The following is a 25,597-nucleotide window of genomic DNA, read 5'->3' as shown; positions in this document are numbered from 1 at the left end:
AGCCTTCCTAGAAACCGTTTTATTGATCACATACTTCCTTCTTGGATTGTTTATATTTACAGGCAAAGATATAGAAAATGGGGTACGAAGAACCAGAATAAAAACAAGGAAGTGCAGGATAGCAGACAGTAGAATGTTTTTTATTAGTTATTTATTAATGACTTACATTTGAAAAGGGTAAGGCTTATGATAATTGAATGAAAAAAGATGAGACATACATACAAAATTTTTGGTTTTGTTTTGTTTTTGTTTAAAGAAAGTAGTGAAATCTCCAAAAAGCTGTAATGATGAACTGCAGTCATAGACTGCTCTTTTCTAACTGATATTGCTTGTCACATTTCTATTTTATTTAAGAATTTAAAAATTCTCATGGGATGAAAAGGTCCTGGTTTTGCCTTACACATACTCAACAGCTGACAGATGAGTAACTTCCTAAGGAGTCCTGTCTGTTCTGCACACCACATCCATGAAGTTGCTTGAGGTGAAAATTTTCACAGCTGCGGGCTATGTCTGATTTCATGAGACCAGAAAAGTTGATCTACAGCTGCCTTCAGAGAAGAATGTGGCCTCCTTTGGTACTCTAATCTCTTCACTGGTGACAGCAGGCTTTTCTCCTTAGAAGTCAGTGCCTCTTTGGATAGGTCAGGGTTCAAGACCATGGTATACAGTCATTTGTATGGCTGAAGGAATGAAATGGGCTCCCCTGTCTGATCAACCTCCTCTCTTATCCCATCTTTGTAGATCACCATCTGGGCTGCTCTGGTACCGCAAACCAAGCAGAGCTACACTCAGGACAGACACTATCTACTGGCTCTATGGCCAGCCTTCTGGGCTGGGCAGATAAGGGTAAGAATGATAATAACTTTTAATCACAAATTACAGCTGCTTTAGTGCTGATATAAATCAGTAAGCTAGGGACAAAAGACTTCATACACATACGCTATCCTTTCCACTATGCATTATGCATTAGCCAAAGTGCTAGGGAGGGAAATGTGAACTGTTGGTTTCACCAGGAAATCTTGGCAACATACTGTTAAGCAGAGACATTTGTAGACTAACCTTGAAAATATAGGAATATGCTATCCAACTCTCGTGTATTACCCGTAGAATTTCTGCAGAAGTCATGCAGCATTTTTATTTCTAAGGGATTATCTTTGTCAGGAGAAGTTCTAGATTCCTAGTGTTAAATACAAATTCATGCTTTTCTTTTTTATTTGCAGCATATGCTCCTTGGCTGTAGTACATGATACACACTGTGTGTTGCTCTCATAAAGTAGATGCTACAAGCAAACAAAAGGCGTGAATTTATCTTTAATGTTAGAAATACTGAACTAGCACAAGCACGTTATATGCAGAATCAAATATCTGTATTTTCCCTAGCAATGACAATGTAAAACCCTTTATATGATAAACACAGAATCACAGAATAAGTAAGGTTGGGAGGGACCTCTGGAGATCATCTAGTCCAACTTTCCTGCTCAGCAGGGACACCTAGAGCATGTTAGATAGGGTTGCATCCAGGTGGGCCTTGAAGATCTCCAGAGAAGGAGACTCCACAACCTCTCTGGGCAACCTGTGCCAGTGCTCTGTCACCCTCACAGGGAAGAAATTCCCCCTCACGGTCAGGAAGAACTTCCTGTGCTTCAATTTCTGCCCTTTTCTTCTTGTCCTGTCACGTGGGACAACTGGAAAGAGTTTGTCCTCGTCCCCCTGACACCTTCCCTTCAGGTACTTGTACACATTGATCAGATCCCCCCTCAGCCTTCTCTTCCCCAGGCTGAAGAGGCCCAGCTCTCGCTGCCGTTCCTCATCGGGCAGCTGCTCCAGCCCTCTGAGCACCTTCGTAGCCCTGCGCTGGACTCTCTCCAGTAGCTCCATGTCTCTCTTGTACTGGGGAGCCCAGAACTGGACACAGTACTCCAGATGAGGCCTCACTGGGGCTGAGGAGAGGGGCAGGATCACCTCCCTCGACCTGCTGGCAACTCTCCTCCTAATGCACCCCAGGAGACCATTGGCTTTTTGGCCACAAGGGCACATTGCTGGCTCATGGTCAACTTGTCATCCACCAGCACTCCCAGGTCCTTCTCTGCAGAGCTGCTTTCCAGTAGATCACCCCCACACTGTAGGGATGCATGGGGTTATTCCTCCCTAGGTGCAGAACTCTGTACTAGCCCCTGTTGAACCTCATGAGGTTCCTCTCTGTCCAGCTCTCCAGCCTGTCCAGGTCTCTCTGAATGGCAGCACAGCCCTCAGGTGTGTCAGCCACTCCTCCCAGCTTGGTATCATCAGCAAACTTGCTGAGGAGGCACTCTGTGCCCTCATCCAGGTCATTGATGAATAAATTGAACAGGATGGGACCCAGTCCTGAGCCCTGGGGGACGCCACTAGCCACAGGCCTCCAGGTAGACTCCACGCAACTGATGACCACCCTCTGAGCTCTGCCTTTCAGCCAATTCTCAGTCCGCCTCACTGGCACTCATCTAACCCACACTTCCTGAGCTTATCTGGGTGGATATATGAGAAACAATGTCACAAGCCTTGCTGAAGTCAAGGTACACAATGTCCACTGCTCTCCCCTCATCTACCCAGCCAGTCATTCCATCAGAGAAAGCTATCAGGTTGGTCAAGCAGGATTTCCCCTGGGTGAATCCATGCTGGCTACTCCTGATCACCTTCTCTTCCTCCATATGTCTGAAGATGACATCCAGAAGGAGCTGTTCCACCACCTTTCCAGGGATGGAGGTGAGGCTGACTGGTCTATAGTTGCATGGGTCCTCCTTCTTGCCCTCCTTGAAGACTAGAGCGACATTGGCTTTCTTCCAGTCCTCAGGCACCTCTCCAGTTCTCCAGGACCTTTCAAAGATGATGGAGAGTGGCCTGGCAACAACATCCACCAGCTCCCTCAGTACCCATGGGTGCATCCCATCTGGGTCCATGGATTTGTGGATATCTAGCCTGCCCAGAAGGTCCCTAATCCTATCCTCCTCAACCAAAGGAAAGTCTCCCCTTCTCCAGACTCTCTCCCTCACACCCATGCTCCAGGATTCATGGGGGCTGCCCTTAGCAGTGAAGACTGAAGCAAAGGTGGCATTCAGTAATTCTGCCTTCTCTGTATCTCTCGTCACCAGGGCCCCTGCCCCATTCAGGAGCAGGCCCACATTTTCCCTAGTCCTCCTCTTGCTGCTGATGTATTTGAAGAAGCCCTTCCTGTTGTCCTTGACATCCCTTGCCAGACTCAATTCCAGCTGGGCCTTAGCCTTCCTCACCGCATCCCTACATACTCTGGCTGCATTCCTGTAATTCTCCCAAGTAGCCTGTCCCCTCTTCCACAGTCCGTGTATTATTTTTTTCTGTCTGAATTTGGCCAGGAGCTCCTTGCTCACCCATGCAGGTCTCCTGCCCCTCTTGCTGCACTTCTTACTCATAGGGATGCACTGCTCTTGAGCTTGGAGAATGTGATGTTTGAATACCAGCCAGCTCTCCTGGACCCCCCTTCATTCTAGGGCCTTAACCCATGGGATTCCTCCAATTAGGTCTCTGAAGAGCCTAAAGTCCACTCTCCTGAAGCCCAGGGTTGCAATCCTGCTTGTTGCCTTACTTCTTTCCTGCAGGATCCTCATCTCCACCATCTCATGGTCACTGCAGCCAAGGCTGCCCCCAACCTTCACATCACTAACTAGTCCCTCTCTGTTGGTAAGGACAAGGTCCAGCATGACACCCTTCCTCGTAAGCTCCTCCGCCATTTGTGACAAGAAGTTGTCATCAATGCATTGCAGGAGCCTCCTGCACTGTTTGTGCCTAGCTGTGTAGTCCCTCCAGCAGATGTCAGGGTGGTTGAAGTCCCCCACGAGAAGCAGGGCCTGTGATCCTGAGACTACCTCCAGCTGTCTGTAGAAGGCCTCACCAACTTTCTCTTCCTGGTCAGGTGGCCTGTGGTAGACACCCACAACAGTGTCCCCCATGTTGGCCTGCCCTTTGATCTTTATCCATAAGCTCTCGACTGCCTCCTCCTCCTCCACCCCTAGGCAGAGCTCGATGAGTTCCAGTTGCTCTCTCACGTAAAGAGCAACTCCACCACCTCGCCTCCCTGGCCTGTCTCTCCTATAAAGCACATAGCCATCCATGACAGCGTTCCAGTCATGTGAGCTATCCCACCATGTCTCTGTGACTGCAATGAGATCATGGCCCTGTGACCGCACACGGGTCTCCAGCTCCTCCTGTCTGTTCCCCCTGCTGCGTGCATTGGTGTACAGGCATTTCACAGAGGTGGTCATGCCCGCAGGTTTCCCAGGAAGGGTGTACGGGGGTCACCCATAGCCGTGTCCCAAACGCACATCCCCAGCTGCATGCACCCATTGGAGACCCCCCAACCCAACTTGTGTTTTGTTGTCTACCCTGTCTCTATGACACCCCTCCCCCCCATCTAGTTTAAACGATTGTATAAAAATGGACCTAACCTTAGGAAGACTTTATTTTCAATTATTTTGGGGCCATTTTAAACCACTTAGCCTGTCTCTTTAGGATTTTTGTATATTGATCATGAATCAATATTTAAACCTTCATTTTCTGAGGAGTTTACACTATAATAAACTTAAATCTAACGCATTAACTTAAAACAACTGAAATTTATCTGACATATTTAGACTATTAGGTTTTCACAGTCATTTGGGGAAATTATTTTCTGAGAGCAGATATTTTTGTGGTAAATTAGTTCCTGTGGTATTGTCAATGCTGTTGCCGTTATTATTTACATTTCACTGTCATTGGTGTGGATTGCTTTGAATGCTTACTTTTAATCTCTTTTTGCATTCAATGCAGAGCACATTCTGCTATTCTAAAAAGATTTGTGATTTATCTGGAATGTCATGTCTTCTTACATCATCGGGCACCTGGTTGGGTAAGTGACATTTTTGGTTGCTATTAGCCAGCAGTAGCATAATATAAGCTGATGTCTTTCCGTATTTATAGATGGGACAGTATGAATCAATGGTCACACTTTATCACCATTAGCATCTTGAAAGACAAATAAGCATGAAAAATATTTAGATTTTCATTTTTTCTCATGAACTGATTGATCAATGTGAGGGGCTGCAGGATTCCTAACAAATAGTCCATTCAACTTTTCTAGATTTATCAGATCATGACAATCTTTTTCAAATGAAAGTAGAAGTAGTTTATGTCTTTTCTGTTAAAGATCTTCACATGAACTTAACAGTGAGTGTCATTGCATTCCTTTCAGATGAATTATATTATCTGACATTCAACAAAGTTTTTTAATATATTTAGAAATGGATTTTTAATAGATCACCATTATTCAGCCTGATTTGAAGAAACTTTCTTATATTTTTTTTAGGAAATGTTTAACCTTTTGTAAATTATTCATTTTCAAGTGCAGTTGTAGCCAAAAATTGGTTGTTTATCAGAAATTAAATAAAATGTCTCTTCCCGTGTGTGCTTCAGCAGACAATAAATACTTTCCAATCACATATTGTGGAATCACTTTTCACTTCTAGCTAATGCAGCTTCAGAGTAACCACTATACATATTGAATGTGAGCAGTGCATCTCTGTATAACGTGTAAGGCTCCAAGAGTGGGAATCGAGGGAAGAATTTAGTGATTTTTATGTATGCCTAAATGTGCTATCCTTATCTAACTTATTTGAGATAAAATACTAAGGGATGTTTTGAAAAGTAACACATTTTTTTCAATCCAAACTATTTCCTTTTTTTTTATTATTCCTATTCTTTTTTTTTTTTTTTTCCTTTTTAAGATCCCATCCTGATAGTTCATAAGTACTACAAGTGGGTTGCCAAGCACCTGATTCCTCTTTGGTTCAATACCCCACAGGATTAGATACGAACATCCAGCTTTGCACCTATGCATATACTCAGCAGGAATCTCAGGGGTTCCAAGGAGAGGAAATAGAACTGAGCAGGGATTTGATATGCTCTGCGCATCTGTGGGAGGGGATTTGCTCTGGAAAGAAAACCAGCATGATCTGAGCCAAGTCGAGGAGCGTAAAGGTTAATTTAGAACATTGCTTTTTATTTTATTTGGTTGCTCACATTCCATCAAGCTTTTTTTTTTTTTTTTTTTTTCAGACTGCTAAGATAAAAACAAAACACAATGAAGATTGAATAGGTAAGTAATATAGAAAATTTCAAGAGAACAAAAGTGAAAGTTGTTTACTATCTAACTAGCTCTTCATTTCATCGTGGCGTTCTGACTAAAATCTTTTTCAATTACATGGAAAACTTACATAGTAAATACCATAAACTGAATATTTGGAATAAAGATACAATTAGTTTTTTAGTTGTGTGATATTCATTATTTAGATTTTTTTCTTCTTATTATTTTTTGAATATCCCTTTTTGTGTATAAGTATTATCCAAAAGACAATTAGAACAGTAATTAGCCTCAGAATTCATCAGAAAAAGACTTCTCTGAATGTGGATTTAGACCTCAAATAGGACTTAATGAAGTTTTTGTATTTGCCTTCCTAGACATTCTAACAGTCAGTTGGGATTTTTAGAGAAACAGAATAGTTTAACTGAATATTGGAAATTAATGTGAATTAATACATACTATATTTGACATCTAGATTCTAAATATGTTCTAATAGCTATAATCATTCAGTCATAGAAATCAATGAGTGGCACATAACCAAAGCTCTCAGTCAAGTCACTAGCTCAAATTCTGGAATTCTTGTAGTGGAAATCAAGAATGAACTCATGACCCAATCCAGAACTCCTGGAATTACTCTTCTAAATATTTTGTAAATGAATTGCAGGGGGAAGGTTGCTGTGAAAAAGGAAAAAGAATAATCAGTCTAGACTATACAATATGGTTATCACTCATTAATAAGATTTTTATAATCTATTATCAGTATGCAACATATAAACTTTCAAGAAAATAATAAATTGAATGTGCCATATATATACATACTTACACACACTTTTACATATATGAATGATATAGTTATGCATTTCATCAACCAGAAGTTGAATTTTTTTATCTTTGTAAAAAGCAGACAGAAATAAAGCACTCTCCCAATTTGCTTACCATATATCATAATCCTATACAAAATATCCATCCATAACATAACAATAAAATTGAACTTTGATTCTTGTGATCACATCATCTTTGTTTATTTAAAGGTCTGTTGTTACTCTTTAGACATAAACTAATTAAATTTTTGTTATATGAGAATGTAGTAGAAGCCTGGATAGCTCAGTCGGGAGAGCATCAGACTTTTAATCTGAGGGTCCAGGGTTCAAGCCCCTGTTCAGGCGACAGTCTTGCTGTTTACTCAGTGCCTTCCCTGTTGCTCAACAAGTGCCACCCCAAACCTGGACAATAGCAGGTGGATCCTTAGAGCTATAAACAGACTCTTTGGGGTAGAGGGGTAGTGTAGTGGTTACCACATCTGGTTTGCATACTGAAGGTCCTGGGTTCAAGCCCCAGTGGAACCAGCACCAGGAAAGCTCTGGGAGGTTGGACTAGATGACCTCCAGATATCCCTTCCAGCCTTACTGACTCTGTTATATGTATGAAATTACAGTGCATCTTAATCTGATTTTATAAAACACTAAATAATACAAAAGAAATGAATAAAAACTAAATAAGATTCAGCTAAAAGAACAATATAAGTGTGCAAGTATGCTTTTTGGAGTAGTCTGATGTTGCTCAGCCTGAAAATTTGGAATTCTCTGATACTACTTCTGTTTCCTTTTTAAGATATGGATTGTCCTATGATTGAGGTTAGGCAATAGCCAGTCAACTCCAAAATAATGTGGACTGATCCATCAAATGAATCAAGGTTGAAGCAAAACTATGTGAAAAATAACAGTGAAAACAAAATAGCTGAACTGCATCAATTTGGAATGGTATCTTATTTTATCCTGGTTGCTTGGTGGCTGTATTTCTCATCTTTTTCATTAAAACAGCCTCACCATAAAAGATGAAAAATATTCAATGAGAATGCAGAAAATTCACACCTAAATGCACATGCAGAAGACAGACATCAACTGTCTTTGCTTAGGTGAAAGTCATTAGGATTGTCACCTAAGACAGTGGAGGTGAAGGCTGAGTTTGCATGAACTGAAAGGAAAGATGAACTCAGACTAGATCAGATGCAGAGGCAAACTACTTAAATGAATGAGAGAATGGAATATCTATTATGAAAGTGGAACTAGCAGTGCGTGACCTATTTAGTCTAGCAAAACAGAGGCTGAGAGAGGATAAGTCTGCTGTCTACAAAGCCATTGAGAGAGGGTTTTAAGCTTTGAAGAGGAAGAAGATCTGTATAAGCAAAAAGATAAATGCATTCATGACTGAATACATTTAGTCTAAAAGTGTAAGACACTCTCAGAAGAGTCAAACCTTAAAAATGGCATATATTTAGCAAGGGACATTAAACAAAATAATAAAAAAGCCTTTTATTAATGTGAACATAGAAAATGAAGAAAATTTGATGGTTATCTTTAAAAGTAGTGGTGGTAGTAGGAAAGAAAACCTGGAAATTAAGGCCATGGATGTGTTTGTTTTATTTTCACTTCCCAGAAAAAGAAAAAAGAAATATTATAGGAAATTATAGACTATTAAAATCATCTAGGTTAGTGGCAGCCCTAATGTTTGTAGCTGGTGGGGAGCTCAGCTGAAAATTTTGTAATAGACTTGAATGCATGTATGAATGTGTGTGTGTGTGCGCGCGCATATAAAGGCAGTGAAGATATAAAAAAGCAATAGCACACAAAACAGAAACATTTTAGCTTACTATCTAGATAATATTCCCAAAGGCAAGACTATTAAATTGTTATACGTTCTAAATGAGAAAAAAATGCCCACTGCCCTGTGTAGGACCCTGTCAGTGCACCCATTTCTATGTTCAGCCCAAGTTGCCACATACCCATCTCTGTGAATTTGGGGATAAGCTGGCTAAATACTCATGTAGGGCTACTGCACAGGAGCAAGACTGCAAAGAACTCTGTAGTACATTTTCTAAACAATTTTTAAAATTATAAAAAGTGCTTCATTCAGCTTCATTGTAAAAATAAGAATTTAAGCACACAGTTATACAGTAAATTCTCATCATTGACTCTACAAATAAGAGTAGAGTCTTACTCTTAAGCATGCCTGAAGCTCCTAATGTCCTCCCACCTACCTCTTTATATGCTTAGGCCAAATTGTCGTAGGCTCAACTCTACGACTTTGGGGCTAACCAGGGAAATCTGCAGCGGGTGCTACCACGCAGGAGCAGTGTACTTCCTCTTCCGGCATGCTGTGGAGCCAGGCTTGCTAGGATGTGTATCATCTACGCTCAGCACGAGAGAGAAGTAGGACTCAGAGGATTTTACCAAGGGTTATACTGCTCTGCTGGGGATGGACATCACTACCCGCAAGGTAAGATTCACCCTTGATGTAGACCATAACAAGAAATGACTAACAGCCAAAACAGATTTGTCAAGAAAAAGTCACACAAAGTCAATCTAATTTTCTTCTGCAATTAATAAAGAGAATAGGTAAATAGACAAGTAGTAGACACACACACCATGCTATTAAGCTTTTTAAACCATTTTACAGGGTGTTCACTTAAGTAAACTGAGACATCGTAGTCTAAATGAAACTAGTACGAGATGAATGTAAATCCTCATAAAGCTATTCTCAGAGGGTGTCTACGAAGTCTTCTGAGTGAGGTTTCTGTTACAAATGTTTATCTACAATTCAGATGATATAAGAGGGAATAGGTTAATTAATTGCTCAGATACTATCATCAGTTTTTCGGTGTGTCTGATTAAAATGATAAAAAAACTGAAGAAAAATGGGATGCAATTCAAAATGGAAAAATGAAATTTTATTCATAAGTAAGAAAATTATTTTCATACTTACAAGATGGAGAACCAATAATTATTTTAAAACATTGTCAGAACAATTTGTGGGTCATACAGTGATCAGAAACTGAACTTAACTGTGTCTTACTGTTGCAAACATTCAAATAACTTTTTGGGATGTCTGAGCAGAACACCTGAAGTAAAACAAAAGAAATAATCTGACAGAGTAGTCAATGGTTGGAGAGTATTCTCAGCCAGAATAATGTTCCTGGTTTTGATCACCGCACTTTACAAATGATGTGACCACCTGAAAAGAGGCAAGATAAAAGCAACATGGATGCTCAGATCTCTACAAAAGATGGAATGCTACAAGGAAAGACTAAGAGAACTGGGGTAATTTAGGCTAGAGAAAATAAGATATAGGGAATAGATGATAAAATAAAAAGAATACATTAAAGTAAAGAGGAAGGGAATAATATGTTCCTCATATCCACATCGAAGGAGAAGTAATTTATTTGAGCAGTAGTGAGTGATGCTTAGGTTAGACATTAAGAAAAATATATTACATATAGGTGAAGCACTGAAATAGGTTGCTTTAAAGTCTCCAGAACTGAAAGATTTTAATAATGTTACATAGATATCAGTGAAGTGTGACAGAAATATATATTTATCCTGCTTTGGGACATTTCACCAGTAGTTTGGATTAAACTTCCAATGTGTAAAGCAGAAGAGCATTCACCCTATGAACGACCAAAATTCCTCCAAAGTACGTGGTATTTATCAAGGAAATAGATGAAAAGTATAAATGTATGTTATCACCAAATCATATCTGTACTAGTTTATGAAAGGGGATGTTTGAAGCACTGGCTCTCAAAATTGTCAGCCTATTTTTCCATCAGTAATATCCAAAGCTACAAGATCAACAATATACAATTTCTTTGCTAGACAGTGGTCTGAGTTTGTCCTCTGTATCATTCTTCACTATGATACTAGTACATTGTAGGCTTTACATATTAGTTATATATATCTATAGAAATTACTGTCTTTACCTCATCTGTTTTCAAATGCAAATGGTCTGTGTTATAAAAAAGAGGAGTGTTAGCCCCTCCCTTTTCTAGAGGGGATAAATTTAGAAATTACGTGTTTCATAAATAATACATAAATCTCATTTTTAATTTCCCTTGAATTACCCTTCAAAGAGACTTACTTCTTTCTTAGTATGAAGTTCCACTTTAGAATAACTTTTGTTTTGTAGGATGTATGTACATTAATGTTTATTTCAGATCAGACATGCACTTTTGAAAAGAATTTCCCAATTCTCGTCACCTTTGTTCATACCACAGAGTCTTAGAGTGAACAGAGTGAATTCCTTATGGATGAAGCTGGAGTGGGAGATGCTCTCCAAGGAGCACATGGAACATAATAAAAGCATTTAGTTCAAAAGATCAAGTCACAGGCAGTGTGAAATAAAACACCCGACAGCACATATAGTGAAATCATAAGGTCCTCAGGGCATCAACTATCGCAGCCCCTAATGACTATACGATAGTGTATTACATCTGTCTCAGTACTAGATTTTGTTTATCAGACCAACATTCACTGGAAAAAGTGGGGAGAGAGAACTTACTATTATCCTATCAAATGAAAACTGGGACAAAGATACAATAAAGTATAGTACTGATGTCATCAATATTCATTCTCCATTGATTAAATGTTTTGAGCTTTATAAAAATGCTATTAGATTCTGTATCCAATTAATCTGATAGTATAAAAATCATAAATCCTGATCCTCTGACAAAACTGCCTATTTTCATTAAGTTTCTAGCTTCCTAGTCTAAACTTCTCTACAGTACCATGATATACCTAAGATGCCCCTTTCCTAATCAAAGAACTGGATTTTATAATCACAGTTCTTTGGGTGACATGCATTATTAATAACACTGCAATTATTTTCTCTTCATTCATGTTCTCCATCTCAGTCTTCTGAATTTACCTGCTGTCTTTCATTCTGTGTTGAGCCTTGATCCTGATATGAGATTTCAATGGGGTCTCTCAAAGTGTAGCCTATATAAGAAAATTTACAGGATTTTGGACTGTTACCCTTTTGGGGGATGCTCTCTATTTTTGTCAGCTTTATGAATAGTGTTTGGAACCTAAGGACAGTGATTTCTTCAGGGTTTATGGTAATGCAAATAATTAATAATGGTCACAACAATAAGATAAATTGTTTCCTCATTATGGGGAGCTTCAGTTCATCTCTGTACAGGTAAGTAGTGAAAGTTTTGTGTTTATTGCATGCTCAAATGGCAGTTAAAATACACATAGTCCTGGTACTTCTTCCTGTCTTTCAATGAAATAGGGAATAAAACAATCTCTTCAGAAAGATACTTTTTTCTCCAGGGTTTTCCTACAGGAATTCCATCCATAGTCCATTGCCTTTATTTGCCTCAGTTTCTGTCTTGAAAATAGGAAGATAGCCACACTTGCCTATCTCACAAACTAGTGAAGACTTCAGAGAAATAGCCAAGAATCTGGTAATAATGTCCTTGAGTAAAAAGCCTACACCCTAAAGATTTTATCTCTGTGGAGAAATGAAAAATTTCAGACCTATGTTATCAACAAGCTGATGAAATAAGGACTCGATAAGTAGATAATGAGGTGAATGGAAAACAGGCTGAACTACTGGTCAAAAAGGGTTGCAATCAGCTTCATGAAATCCAGTTGGAGGCAGTCACTAGCAATGTACCCCAGGGATCAATACTGGAGCCATTAGTGTTTGACATCTTCACTAATGACCTGGGTGAGGGTTCTGAGTGAACCTTCAGCACTTTGATTTACAGATGACACCAAACTATGAGGTGTGGCTGATGAACCAAATGGTTGTGCTGCTATTCAGAGGGACCTCTGTAAGCTGGAAAAATAGGTTGAGAGGAACCCCATGAAATTCAACAAAGAGAAGCGCAAAGTTCTGCACCTGGGCAGGAATAACCTCGTGCCCTGACACAAGCTGATGGTCCACTTGCTGGAAAGAAGCTTTGTGTGAAAAGACCTGAAGGTGCTAGTGGATAGGTTGCATAAGAGCCAGAAATGTGCCCTTACAGCATAGAAGGCCCTTGGGCTGTATGGAAAGGAACATTAGGATCAGCCAGCATGTTAGAGGAGGTGATCCTTCCCCTCTGCTCAGCACTGATGGGACACTTCTGGAGTTCTGTGTCCTGTTCTGGCCTCCCCAGTACAAGCGAGATGTGGACATATGGGAGTGCATGCAGCAAAGGGCCCCAAAGGTGATTTTAAGGGATGGATTATGTCTTGTTACCAAGAGAAACTGAGAGAGCTGGAACTGTTGAGCCTGAAGAAGAGAGGGCTCAGGGGGATCTGATCAATAGGTATAAATATCAGATGAGGAAGAGGAAAGAAAACAGAGCCAGATTTTTCTTAGTGGTGCCCAGTGACAGGCCAACAAGCACAACAAACTGAACATACAAGAAATTCTATTTAAATATAAGAGAATACCTTTTATTGTATGACTTGTTGAACACTGGATGTGTTTAATTCTCTGGTTGTCCAGAAAGGTGGTAAAATCTCCATCCTTGGAGATACTCAAAACCTGATTGAACGTAGTCCCAGACAACCTGCTCTAGCTGACCCTGTTTTGAGCAAAGGGACTGGAGTAGATGACATTCAGAGGTCCCTTCCAACCTCTATTCTGTAATTCTGTGACTCAGAAGGTGCTTTTCAGAAAGAAAAAAGAATTTATCAGAGAAATATCAGAGATGTATCAGGGATATTGTATCAGAGAGAAAAAAAAAAACAAACAAAAAATTGCATATGTTTGCCTTCTTGCAGAGCACAGTGGCCAGAAATTTTAACTTTTACCTTAGGGTAGCTACAAATCAAAACATCTGAGAATGTGTTTTGAGAGAAACTGATTTACAATGTAGGCAGCAAGGCTGACTTTGGGATGAGATGTGAGGCTGTTCATAAAAGCTTACCAGAGAATGCCTTGCATTTAAAAGCATCAGTTCATAAAAGGGAAGGATCTTTCAGCTGTTCTCTGCTACCACCTGTTGCCTTTGAATTTTTAGCAACTATTTTTTTTTCATATCATCTTTCACTTGTTTAGTTTGCATTTGGGATGTTTAATAGTTAACAATATAGTCTTTCAGCAATCAAAGCAATCCTGTCTGTAGTAAGTAATGGTACTTCATTGCTTCCTTGCTTTTCTCTTTCTTGCCTTATTCTCCATTCTCCTGTTTCATGTGTCTTTCTGATTCATTTTTGCTTTACTTAGGACATTTACTTGCGTGCTGTATATTTGTTTTCTTTTTCTCTTGTACTTAAATTTTATATTTTATTTTCATTTTCTTTCTCCTTTCAAATCTGTTAGTCCTCAATTTTGGATCAGTTCTCAGTTCTTACTTAGAAACTAAGTCCTTAGTCCTCCATTTCATTTATAGGATTTTATGATCTGATATTGGACTATATTTGCCCCCAAGCTCAATTTTGCAAGTAGATCTGTAGTAAACTGCATTAAGTCTATTAGTCAGTGAAGGTGTATCAATCTCAGAAAATACTTCAGCTGTTCCGGGTATTTTTACTTTTTATGATAGTGGATATTTCAGTACTTACTGTGTTTTCTCTTTTTTGGTTGTTTTAAGCTTCTTAATTTCCTGAAAATCTGATTTTTTTAAAAAAATATTTTTCCCTCAAGTATAAATAACTTTGTTTTTCTTGTGTTTCTACTGAAGGAGAATTTCAGAATCAAGACCTCAAGAGCACTTTTAAGAGTGAGCATCACAGTTAGATCTTTTTATTCCATCCAGCATCTTTATGATTTGATTAGGAGAAAAAGATATAAATGTTTCCTTTTTAGTTGTTCTAGTTGCTACATTTCTTCAGTCTTTTCCTTCATATATAAAAATCTTGCCTCTTGGTCGGCTGTCCTCTCTGTTCCAGCAGTCCAATGACACATATGAATTGAAATGAAACAGGACCCTCAGCTTCTATACTCCAGCTTCTGTAGACTGATTAGTAAAGACACAAAGGGAAGAGAAAAGGGAAGGAAATTTCTCTAAGCTTCTTCCAGGAGAGGTTTATCTACATCTGCTAATTCAAAAGGAAGAAGTGTTCCTGGGAACTACGTTCCTCATTCCATGAGAGGTGAATTTTATTTAAGTGTTGACACCGTGATGGGGTTCTTTGCTGGCATCAAAGGGTATCTTCAGAGCCAAAACTCTTTCCAAGGGCAATGACCTATATGTGGAGAGCTCACTGTGGAAGCAGAATCAGCCCTTTGAGAGCTTAGGATTTGATCTGGTTTTGTTTTGTTTGACATATTTTTAGTTACATTTGGGAAAGCAGCCTATGCCTGCAGCACTAAGTATCCACTTTATACTAATACGTAACTACGGTGGCTGAAAGATGTCTTTCTTTAAATTTTCTGTAGCTACAAGCTACCATTCTAAACATAACCTATTGCCCCACGCATTGCTCTTCTCAGTTGCATTCCTCTCTTGAGTGTTATCTGAAATGCTTGTTACAAAAGGCAGTGCCAAAGACAGCCACTAAAAATCCAAGATTTTTAGTGAAACACTAGGTGCCATGGAATGGACTGCAGAAAATCTAGTGATAAACGTTGATTATTATGTTCTGTTTTTCTGCTTCATGTTTCTAGTAAGTTGATTACAAAAGAAATAATTGTACAAAAATTCACAGTCAAGTGATAGAAAAGAGACCTAAGTCTGACAGAAGTAAACTAATTAGAAGATACATTAATATACTTATAATATCAGTGCTACAGGTTACTTACAGAAAGTTCTGAAGACTGCTTTTAATGAGCCATTTATATATGATTTACTGTTGGGTCAATTCTGGAACATTTAAGAGCATACATTAATTTGTTTATCTAAGCAGTCTTAGTCAATCTGAGACAAATTTTCACATGACCGATATTGCCATTGTGCAAAAATACTTTCAGGCTTAAGATATTAGATACAGGTTTATATTAGAAAGATGTGGAATTAACTGAAGAAAAGAAAGCAACATATTCCAAATAATAGACATATTTTATAAACAATATTTATTTTAATTCAGATTTTTTTGTATGTAGAATGACCTAAATATATTAGTCATTATTACCTCTTTAACTGCATATTCAGATTAGTACTTGCTTATTGTCATATAAACAAAAAAATAATGAAAGGGGAGATTCTCCTTCGTTACTCCCCAGTAAAAACCTCTGTTGTCAATTATACCTATGCATCTATGCAGCCATTTAAACAGACAGAGAAAAAAGAATTTTCTTCTAGATTTATTAAATAAGTCCTCTATTCAGGAAACAAGAAGCAAACTGTGAAGCACATTCTTTATCATAAGCCTATTCCTGATATGTGTTAATCTGGGCAATGGATGAGTCATGAAATGACACCTTAATTAATTCAACAAGAAACTTGATGTCTTATTTTTCATTTTCATGGCTGATCCTTTTGTACCCCATGTATAAGTTTAAGCTTTCAGACAAAACTACTGTACAGAGACTATAAAAGTAGAAGTAAGCTAGAAGCTAGCCCCTGTGAAGGGAATCTCAGAGAGTTGTGTGCATCACTGATTTGATTTACAAGTATTGATAAAATCATGCTATGGTTGCCTGCCTGGCATTTACTCCGTTCATTGCCTCCTGCTAGTTTTCTTAGAGGTGGAGAACTGCAGTTGCCACCGGGAGCACTTCTGCCATCTCCCAAGGCTGGTGGCTGCTGCCAGACCCGCAGTGTGGTTTCGGCGGGGAGAAGGTGCCTGGCACGCTGGGCAGAGGCAGTGGGCAGAAGCCGCAGGGTGTTCTCAGGAGCTCCACGCTGAGGGGGCTGTTAGTAGTCTGGAAAGAAGCCAGGTTGTCCTAGCTTGAAAAATAAAAGTCTTTGAGATTGCAGGCCAATTACAGAGGGTAATATGCACTTTTAATATTTGCATATTTTAGTATGCAAAATAAAACTGCAATATAAGTGTTGGATGCTGAAAGCAAACCACTGACAATCAATTCCCTGTCCTGTTCTCTTCCCATTTTATAGACATTTCAAAATTAAGAGAAAATCACTGAAGAGTTCAGTCACACTGAGTTACCTGAATATTGTGGTACAGAACCAATAAAACCTCATAAGATCCAAAACTGTTATTTTAAAAAATCTTTTTCATATAACACTGACTTTGAACTAGGAATGGACTTGATGCAAAATCCTAGACCTGGAGCTGTGTGTTGAGTTTTGGATGTAAATCTGAATTCCAAGTTAGCAGCTACTCCTTGTGAGATATATTTATAAATTATCTGAAATAAATCCTAAATTCAAGTATCTCCCCTTGAGGAAAATTGAAATAATGGTATAGTTTCTCTTCTAGGCAGCTTAGTGCTTCTATTTTTAAACTCTCAGCCAGAAATCCCCACATTCTTCTTTGGGTTAAGAGCTGGATGAAAATCCATTAACATTCCATCCATTTATCTTATGAGCAGATCCCTGGAGTCGAACGTAATCATTCAGGGGACACTTCTCTCTCTGATGGTATCAACCTCTGCTCTGGTAGACACCAGGAGAGCAGAAAAAAATGGTACCTTACCTTGTTTCCACTAAACTCTGTGGCTTACCTGTTCAAATGTACACAAATTTTACTCCTCTTGGTAGCGGCGTATGCACAAAGAATATCTGACCAAAAATTTCTCATCTACTTACATTTTATGTTTTCATTCTCTTTTGGTAGAACTTAAAATTTTTATTGTTAATTGTATAGAAATGTAAATTATACCTTGGCTTTTAGGGTTTTACTATATTAGTATACCATATTTATATGAACACATGTCTCAGTGCAATGAGAATATCCCATTCTTTACACCCATAAGATGACTTTCAGGAAAGAAAAATCTTGTTTTCTGAAGCCCAGTAAACATTATCAGTTTTCTTTTTAAATATATTGTTATCAAATCCTAAGTTTACTGGATATATTTACAAATAAGAGAAGTAATCCTCTGGAAAAGGTAGAAGATTTCATGTAAAAAGATAATAGTGAGTCACAATCGTCATCCAGAGTGAATATCTACAATTTACAGATACTTCTTTATTGTAATTGGAAAATTATTTTTCTCTTCTTTTTTGCTTTTTGATGAACTTTTCTGAATTCAAAGTCAGGATTCTTTATTGATTACATGGTGTGCATTTCTGGGAAAATTAACAATATCTTATAAAAATCAATACAATTAATATCAACATTTCAAATAATAAATGATAATGACTCCTCTACCTTTCTTTAACATTATCAGACTTGACACTCAATTAACCACTTAACTTGTCCTTTGTAGCAAACCTTTGCATCAGAGTAGCTTTGTACAGAATTGACTGTTTCTATTGTAATGCAACCTGCTGGCACACATACAAACATGCATAAACTTTTAATATGCAGCATTGCAGACATGCAAGTTGTCTTTTTTTGCATTGTAGCTAAAGAAGATTCCCTTAATTACTGCAGTGATACTAAAACTAAGCACCATCAGGTAGTTATATATATGATGTAGTATAATTACTCTCCACAGGGACATAATTCCTTTAAAGTCCTAGCCACTGCGGGAAAGGTGGAAAATTTATGGAGTCCCTTGTGTTGGAAAACTTTCAGTATATAGGAGGATGCAATAACTGATAAAAAACTCCACCTTGTCTGAAGCCTAGGCCTATTTTGTCAGTTCCTATGCTGTTAACATTTTCTTTTTCAGCAGCTGGCCATAAGTTGTTGCTCCATTGAATCTCTCATAGTCATCCAAGAAAAGTGCCTCTGAAGGTCTGCTGAAAAGAAGCTCTAACTCTACTAGTAAGCAATGCAGGTCTATTAGTAATCTGCAGGTCTATCTTCTATTTATGCATATTCCACACAAAATTTTAAAGGGGAGAAAATAATAAAGAAAATAATAATAAATAATAAATAATTATAATTTATAATAAATAAATAAATAATAAATAATAAATAATAATAAAGAAAATAATAATAAATTTTCACAATAAGAAAAGCTAAGTGCTTAACTATGAATCCAGTCTGCTTTCCCTTTTCTGAAGATGAAAGTCTATCAGCAGTGGATTTTCCAGCATCTTACATGAGAGTCTAACGGTCTGAGAAGCCACACAAGAGCTGGAAGCCTTGAATTGTACCCAGTCTCAGTAAAATGAATCCCACACCTCTGAAGGTTTCGCTGTCACCTGAATGAGATGCTCTATATTAATTTCTTCTGTCATCAGAACTGTCTGTTATGTCATCTGTGTTTTCAGTAAGAGCTCACTAGAGATTACTAGATATGTGCTTTACTGATATTTATTGGTAAAACAGAAATATCAATAAACTAAATATCAGAGAGATGACAATGTTGCTCATTCTCATCTATTTCAATGCAGACAGCACATGAAGACATTTGAACTTCAGTAGTGTTGGCAACAGGTGAAGAAGGTTTGTGTGCAAACCAGAAAGATTTTTTATTAATCTATTGATCACAGAAACCATCTTTTTGCAGTTTTCTTCACATAGTTGATGAGATACTGTAGACACTATGCAAAGTGAGTTACACATAGAACTCTCTACCCAGGCTTGGGACACTTTCTACAGTGGACCTTAGAGGCTGCCATCTTCTTAACCCATGCTATTACTGCCTAGGTCTAACCAGTCTAGCTTCTAAAGAACACTTTCTATTAAAATGCAGTGATTTAGTAAAAAAAAAAAAAAAAAAAGAAAGAAAGAAAGAAAGAAAGAAAAAGAAATTGGACTGGGACCTAATCTGGCTCCTTGGACCCAAGCTCTCTCAACTCTAATATACAAACGTAAGGAATCAAAGTTAACGAATGGGGCAACCGGGTAAAATGCGGTGTAAATAAACATCAGCAACACTCCTAAAGAAAGAATTGCCTATGAATGCATGCATATCTAATGTGTGTAATACTTTATGAAAAGGGCAAGAGAAGTATGAAGTTCATAAACTAGCATTCAAAAGTTACCGTAATTTGTCCACTTATGCATATGTATTAGATATGATATGAAGCACTAAGATTTTATACAATTTTCCATACACTCTCATATTGTTTCGTACATATAAAGGGAAATGTTTACTTAATAAGTAGATATTCAAGAATTTGTTTCCCCCAAGTGGCCTAGAGCTTTATTTATTGCAGGAAAGTAAGTCCCTACTCTAAAGGCAGAATTATTAATTTTCTCAAGGACTAAGCCCTATAAAAACATTTTAGTTTCAATTTTACACACCAGAATATCAACTCATGGACAACAGAGACTATCCAAATCTATCCAAGCCTTCCTAGTGAAATATCTGTTAAAGCAGAAAAATTTGGAAAACTACATGAGGTCATTCCTTAGGAAAATGTCCTCCAAGGAAGCACTCCTTAGGGAAAGAGGGAAGTTTGAGTCAAATTTAATGAAAGGAAATGCCATAAGTCTTCCCATTGGTTCATACTTATCCTTGTCTAATTCTATACATAATGCAATTTTAAATCAATCTACTATCTACTGCTGCAATTTCCATCTACTAGAAATTAAAATCCAGTTGTTACCTCATGCAAAATTGTTCTGTTTACAGATACTTCATTTATGATTAGAATATCAGAATTGTAATTGAGCAAACTACTTATATTCATTAATAATGCACATCAATAGAGCCCACTGATCCAAACTCACAGATTTTAATGTCCTTTTACTCTCTCATGCACAGATATTTTACTTCCAAACAGTTTTTTTTTCATTTTTTAAACTTTATTTCTTATTCAACCCTATAACTTGTTATTCAATTCTTAATTAATATTAATAACTCAGCTTATCATGAGGAAAATATTCAGCAAAGTAAAAGCTACATATTGTACATGGCTCATTAAAGTCACGTTACTATAAATATTTGAGAGGATACTTAAAAATATAAATAATAAATAAGTCATTAAACTAGCTTCATTACCTTCCTCATTCAGTATTTTCATAATCCATAAAAAACAATATGTGCTGAATAATTAGGGATGTATTTAATTTTGTGCCTTATTCACCACCACTTATTATATTTACTCTTTCTTACTGTATTTTTAGGAAGTTAAAGTATAGGCACAGGTTAAAATACCTACAAGATGGGTGGAAGGAAGAGTCGATCTGCAAAATAGGTTAAAAAAGATGAAGGAAAATATCTTAGCTGAAATGTGCATGATCTCTTCAGTAAACGCCAGGTACCTATGAGCATGCATTGCCAAATCCACAGCTTGACCTCTGGGACTTGGAACAAAGTATGCAGAGAAAGCAGAAAACACGGAAAACCTTTAAATTCAGCAATCTTCAACTTCCCTGCCACCCACTGGAAGTCTCAGTCCTGAGTAAGGGAGATTTTCGGAGACAGAGTGCGGAAAGCATGCTTAAAAACAAGTTCTGCAGACACCAGTGAAAGGGCTGCCTGAGCAAGCAAGCAGAAAATGCCAAAGAGAGTCACACTGCTTATGGATATTTAGAAGCTGCTATATATTAATACCAGACACTTGTATTAACCAGAGTTTGCATCAGTGAAACATCCCCAGGAGTTCAACCCAATCAGACGGACCCAATCAGAACTGACTCCTCTCACAAATCAAAAAGACGAATTTTAGAGTAGATTGTGTACTGAGGATGTAAGGATGCTGTGCTCAGATGTGTCCACCGTCTAATTTAGAACAGAAATTTGGATTAAACTTTATCTGCTTTTGATATCCTGATGCTGATACAAAGATTGGGGGGTTTAGGTCATACCTAAATATGTGAATTAATCATTTTTAGAATATATCACTAGGGTTACATAAGAAGGAATGCTTGATTTAAAAAAACAAGTTTTTTGTTTTGGTGGTGAAAAGTGGGAATCAGCTTGTCAAGGCTTAAATCAAAGACAAAGTGAAAAAAGACACTATTTCAGGATACGTTTTCCTCAAAAATGGGAGTCTGGAGAAGGCAGAAAGAGGGGAGGCAGCAACTCACAGATGTGGCCCAAATTTTTTTAAGAGACTGCCATCTGAGGCCAAGAAGGGACAGGGGTTGCAGTGTTTTTAAGCATAAAGCTGCAGGTAGGCTGTATGCATAAGAAACTTTACTGTTGCAGAGAAGGGGACATTATCATCCCTGATATCAGCCTGGCTGCCCAAAATAGCCGGAAGGAGCGTGCTTGCAACACCCAAGCACGCATCTCGGAGCGTAAACGCCCTGTCTCCTTGGTTATCCTCCACTCACTTCAGGGTGACTGGTGGAAAAAACCTTCCCTGTTTCAAGCACCGAACTAATTACTTCTACATTGCTGGACAGAGAAAGGAGCAAAATGCTCAATTGCTTCTGGAGTCTCAGGGGGAGAAGAGTCCTGACTAATATCCCTCTGCCACTGTTAGAGTGACAGGCCAGTTTATAAGCTTCAGCATTGATTAGCTGTTACGCTTTTCCTCTGTGTGCACATAACCACTGGCTGCTTCCAAGCAAGGAACTGAAGAATTACATCTATTTACTGTCACCATATATTTCATATAGCTCCCAAGAAAGACTTCAATTTGCAACACACCAGCAATCATTTTTGTTGAGTGGCCTTATTATGATTATTATTTGTTGCATGCTGTTGCCAATGCATTTAGACTGAGATCTGGGCCCACCTAAATGACCTTGCAATACACAGAATCACTTCACACCTACAGAGGAAAAGCCTTTTTCTTTTTGATAAGTGGTTCAGATATTTCTGAACAATTAATTATATAGACCAACATTTTCCAACTTCTATCAGCGGATAAACTCCAGATTTTATCAATAAAGTTCAAGTAATCCACTGGAACAAATTAGAAAATTGTTTGGCAACTGAATGCTTTTACTGTACTTTTGATATCCTCATAAATATGCTTTCTGTTATATGCCGCTAATTAATATTGCTTTTATTTTATCAATATTTGATAAACAACTAGTGATTTTGTCTCTGGCTAATAATGGAAAAACAATGCAAAAAATAACATAAAAATTATAAACAGAAAAATAAGAATATAAACTATAGAACGCTTTTTGAATTCTAATTTAATTCCCACTTAAAATCAGTTGTTTTAGTGAAGTCACTGACTTCAGAAGGTGTTTTACTGGTTCCTAAAAGCCTTTCAACAGCACTGTCTAAAATTACAAATTTGAATATGGAAATTATATTGGAGTAGTAAGACACTTTGTGCAGATTAATGTATTTAAAGAAATCTGATCCAAAATATAACCTTACTCATTATAAAAAATCATGTATATTTATACTTGGAAAGCAGGTCCCCTTAGCAGCAGGAAGGTTCAGTGGGGGAATTCATGGTGTAAGAGTATATTGTGTCTGCTAGTTGTGTCTCTCTGGATATGGGGGCCTCACGTGAACATGTTCAAATTGTCCGAGAGTGCATATGCCAGAAACGATTCCATCTAACACAAGCCTCTAAAAGTAAACTCAAAGTATTGCACTTCATTCATTTAAAAGCATTTCTAAGCGGTACGCATAGTTTGAGAATTTAGGAATGTAAAACACTGTGGTTAGGGTGCAGTTGCTTTCCAGCGAGCTTCCAGGTACAATTCAGGAACGGGGTAATTAACTACCTCTGTAATTGTGCTGAATACATACACAGCACAGCAGAACCTTCCTTGAGAACCCAGAGGAGCCCGGAGGATCTCGGTATTTTAGTACTGTTCCCCCATTGCCCTGTGATGTCTATCTCTCATGGAGATTGCGTGTAAGAACAGGTAACCGCTATTGCTCTTTGAACATTTTGTTTCTCTGCATTTGCAGTAATGTCTCGAGACCACCTGCTAAGCAGCGGGGCTCCACTCGGCATATTAAATTCTATGCTTAGGTAAATTAAGAAATTCTTCCTCAAGGAGTTCTCAGATTAAAGAGAGCGTATGAATACAAGAAGCAGACAGGAACATCTCTAGATACTGGCGGGACTGCTCTGATCAGTGCCATCAGCTGCAGTCACAGTGCATCGGCAACTCACCTATCACTTAGGAGTTTTAAGAAGTTTTCATATCAGCAAGTTCAGTGTCCTTTCATTCATTTTGTATGTACAGAACAGCATACAATATCACGGACTTCTGTAGCTGAATGTTTAAAGTGGTTAAAACGTTACCTATTGTTTTAGAGAAATATTGCAGTAGTTCCCAAACATTTTTGTTAATGTTTTCCCCAAAATAAATGAATCTCTTAAAACCTACTTTGGACAGACACTTGCCTGTCAGATTGTCCTTTTTATCACACCAAGGAAGACTTTTAAAAAGGAACAAGGGGAACATAAATCTTATCAAACCCGATAGGCAGAGATACGCACTTGATACACTCTGACACACAGAGATAACGCGGGCGCCAGAGATGCGATGCTGGGGCACGTGCCACTCCACGGTGTGCAACTTCCAGCTTGAACAGCAACAGCTTCACATTCTCCCAAGAAACTGGGCAGGGAGCAAGGAAGGCTGAAAACGGGGAGGGGAGAGGGGGAGGAAGAGAAAATCTACAGAAGAAATTGCTGCTTCTGCCTTAGCACATAAAAAGTTGAGTTCTCTGTCAGTTGCACAGGTGCAAATCTGCTGTTCCTGAAATTGTAGGACTGTAACTGACAGCAAAATGTGGTCTGTCAAAAATAGTTATATTTTGTATGGTAGCCCCCTCACAACAAGCCCTCTCCTTTAGAAACAGCCGTACGAAATTGAATGTTCTCTCCTTGCCTTTTATCAGAGAGTTGCAGTCAGCCAGAGCTCTCTGCAGTTTCCCAGGGGTGCCTGCAGACATCGCAAGACACGAGCAGGTCAAGGCACATTAAAACGTGAGGCAGTCCTGGACAGAATTTACCTTTAATTGTCCTCTTCAGGCAAATGCCCTTGCATAAATTCAACTTCATGTACATCTATCTACAAGCAAGTTTGTAGCGTTAAAAAGAAATCTCTTTCAAGGATGAATACTAAGTCCAAATAAGATAAGAAAGCCTGGAAGTACAGCCACATTGAGAATCTTTTATTACTATTGCTGATGAGAGAGAACATACAAGCAGAAGCTGAAATAGTGCTTAAAAGGGGGAGATGTATGACCATGAAATAGTCAAAGTTATTTTTGTAAAAGTTTAATATATGGATTTTGTAAGCATTAATTTGCCTGGGCAGATTAAAATGGTCTTATTTCTGTGCTGGCCTTTGCAAATTATGTCAGCTTGTAGCATTTTAAAATGGTCTTAGGCAATATAAGACTCTCATTTTCCAAACAGATTTAAGCTCAGATTTAGAAAAACATCCATAGGTGCCTAAAGGATTGGAGATGAGTTTTTAACATGACTGTTCCATTGACGTCATCAACGTAGATGACAGTATGAGGAGCATTCACAAAAGCTAGCTTTCGTCTAGCAAGGCGCATTTCCCAAGCCACCATGAATAGTCAGTGAGAAAGAAAACTCCCTCAGAGAGCGACGTGGAACGAGAGGTGTATCTGCACTGTGGTGGGTGCTTTCCAGCTCCTGACTCTGAGCACATTTCTTCAGCTAAACCTCACTCTGGGATGACACCATACGTACCCTTCCTTTCCACTCCTGTATTTTTTCCCTGGAAAGAAAACAGAAATTCAAGGGGCGGAAGGGCCCAGAGCACTCAAAAGGGCCAGAGGACAAGACTGGAGGATTGCAGTAGGCCAAAAATAACGCTGTGAACACTGACAGGCAGCAACTAATTGTGGGCATCCACGAGTGGGAAGGTCTGAAACTGAATC

The 25,597-nt window shown here is 38.4% G+C and overlaps 1 non-coding gene across 1 annotated transcript; it reads left to right on the top strand.

The window, feature by feature from the left end:
• The first annotated feature begins 7,220 nt into the window (after nt 1-7,220).
• TRNAK-UUU (transfer RNA lysine (anticodon UUU)) lies at nt 7,221-7,293 on the top strand. The gene has a single exon. It is a non-coding gene; the product is annotated as a tRNA-Lys (tRNA).
• The last annotated feature ends 18,304 nt before the right edge of the window (nt 7,294-25,597 follow it).

Source organism: Rhea pennata, chromosome 2 (genome assembly GCF_028389875.1).
Source record: "Rhea pennata isolate bPtePen1 chromosome 2, bPtePen1.pri, whole genome shotgun sequence".
NCBI classification, from domain to species: Eukaryota; Metazoa; Chordata; class Aves; order Rheiformes; family Rheidae; genus Rhea; species Rhea pennata.
This window is presented reverse-complemented; position numbering and strand designations above follow the sequence as displayed.